Source organism: Aplysia californica, unplaced genomic scaffold (assembly GCF_000002075.1).
Source record: "Aplysia californica isolate F4 #8 unplaced genomic scaffold, AplCal3.0 scaffold00169, whole genome shotgun sequence".
NCBI lineage: Eukaryota > Metazoa > Mollusca > Gastropoda > Aplysiida > Aplysiidae > Aplysia > Aplysia californica.
The window spans coordinates 668,225-670,760 of record NW_004797439.1 but is presented as its reverse complement, the minus strand read 5'-3'; the positions used below and the strand labels follow the sequence as shown (position 1 = coordinate 670,760).

The window sequence follows — 2,536 nt, the reverse complement described above, 5'->3', positions numbered from 1 at the left end:
AAATTTTTTTTTTCTTACACAGATGTATGATGCGTGTCTTTTCTGGCTTCTTATGGCTTTGTTTATTTTTTCTCCGGGAGGGGGGGGTGAGGGGTTGGGGGTGGGGTCGTTTATTTTCTTGACAACAGTCCTACAATATATTATGATGGTGTTATTTGAAACTAGTTATATCAATAAAATGACGAAGAGTAGGCCTATATCCTTTTAAATAATTTTTTAATAAGATAAACGTTAAGTTAAAAGTAAATACGTTTAAAAAATAATAGAAATGAGAAAACTCAAACTGTGTTTTGTTTTGTTTTTAAAGCGAATTTGCCTTTCTTATTGTAGAAGTTGCCGAAGCTTTGGACTAAACTAGTGACCCTCGAATCTTGAGTTTGACACTTTCCAAACTGAACTGTTTGAAATGTCATTTTTTCAACGCTCAAGATGATTCCGCCACACGAGAGCAAAATACAAAACAATTTATATTGCAAACATTCAGCAACCCATTAAGGCTTGCCTGCCAACGCAGATTTAAATAAGAAAGATAAAGAGGCACAGAGAGAGAGAGTAACGAGCCAGCAAATTCTCACTTACTCTTAACGTTATAGATAGAAATGAACAATAGTCGATTTGTCATATTTTACTTATCAGCTTTGTGCGACAGTTTACTGAGCTACCTGCGACTCTCGGCAGCCGAAATAGCTCAGTTGGGAGAGCGTTAGACTGAAGATCTAAAGGTCCCTGGTTCAATCCCGGGTTTCGGCACGGAACATCCGGCGGCTCGCCCATTTTTTAAATTTTTTTTAAAATTTGTCTTTTTTAATTTTGTATTAGTTTAACGGGGGAGGGTGTGTTGGTTTTTTCCTATTTTTCTTTCTTTTTTCTTGCGGTGGGGATCGCTTTTTTTCTTGACAACAGTCCTGTTTCTTGGTGTTGTTTGAAACGATTTTTATCAATAGTATGACAAGGAGTATTTTCTGTTCAACCCTTTTCCAAAAGATAAAACAGAAACGAAAACGAAATATGTCACGACGCGGTGGAATCAGGCTCTCGTCAATTTTGGAGCATATGAAGTTATTGGTATCGTCTTATAGCTTATCCATTTGCCTTCCTTTTAATGACAACAATATCTATTCATCTTTGATGCAAGTCAAGATATTCGTGATTGAAGGAGGAGGGGTGGCCTGGTTTCAAAGGTAAAATTAACGAGAAAATGGCCGCCAAAGTTGAGTCTTTTCCTAAGCTTGAGAGCCCAAAAAAACCCTGAAAATGTACATCTCTTGTGCCTTTAATCAAAGTTTTTCAGCCCAATCCACACAGAAATGTGTGATTTAATAGGCATTAAAGATGTTGAGCCAAAAACAAACAAAAATTCTATAAAAATTCCCAAATCCTCGGAAAAATGGCAGTTTTTTTACTTTAAACTATTTTGACGGGAGCCTGATTTCACCACGCTGCCTCACGAGAACTTCAAAATAAAAATGAGAAAAATATTTTTAAAGCAAACTTTCCTTAAAACTTTCCTAGTGCAGAGGTTCCCGAAACCTTATGTTGAACCATAATGGACCTTTAAATCTTGGGTTTGACGCTTTCCCAGTGGAGCTATTAATTGAAACGTCAGCTTTCAAGGTGGAGTATCATTTCGCCACAGGAGAGTACAATAAATAATGTCGTACCGTCAGGGGCGAAGCGTCTATATAATCAAATAATCACTGCTTCCCTTTCTAATTTTGAAACATTGTCGCTGTCAAATTCATCCTTAAACGTAAACCTCATAAATTAAATGTCAAAAGACGTTCGTAATCAACAAATAAAGTGAGGCTGGAATAGAGTTGAAGGGAACATGTGCATGGCAGTCAAAGCTGTTTCATTGCCACATATACCCTGTTCACCCCTTTGGGGCCACAGTTAAAATCAATCACCAGCCCTGATTAAGTAAGCTAACTAACACTGGTCGAGTCTACCTCACAAATGTGAGGGGAACTAACTCTTAATAATCTCTTGATTGCTCCTTGTGCTTGGTTTTTTTCCTCGACTTTTTACCGTCCTATAATCAGATCGTGACCTCGATTATGACACCAGCTCCTGGCTGCGAAAGGCTAACAAAAACAGCCAAATGTGAAATTTAAAAAATAATAATTGTCATGTTCTACCAAAGAGTTAGACTCACTGGTAGATCTATAACATATAGATCTAGTACTGACATCTCTGCTTCTTTGCTTTATGTTTATGTATTCACATCTAAAGTTAAGTTTAATTTTAGTGGGAACTGATATTTAATAAGATACTTTCCCGATTATTTTGGCGGTTGAACATACAATAGGAATTCCGGATTTGTTTTCATTCACAACTCAGAGTCGCCGCCTCGAGTAAGAAAGATTCTTGTGTGATATCTACAGGCCCTATCTGGTCCCATTTCACTTTGATTACCCTGTCAAACAAGTCAGCCTTCGCCCCTGTATATATATATATATATAAAGGAAGAGACAGAATGATTTGTTTTTAAATGACACCATTTGTAAAAGACTATCTTCTACTTCTGTCTAATAAG

At 36.9% G+C, this 2,536-nt stretch overlaps 1 protein-coding gene and 1 non-coding gene across 4 annotated transcripts in view; one reads left to right on the top strand and one right to left on the bottom strand.

The window, feature by feature from the left end:
- The window catches only part of LOC101847421 (RYamide receptor), a 245,911-nt gene that overhangs the window by 152,198 nt on the left and 91,177 nt on the right, over nucleotides 1-2,536 (bottom strand). The gene's annotated exons all lie outside the window — the stretch shown is intronic.
- On the top strand, nucleotides 678-750 carry TRNAF-GAA. Its single transcript has one exon. It is a non-coding gene; the product is annotated as a tRNA-Phe (tRNA).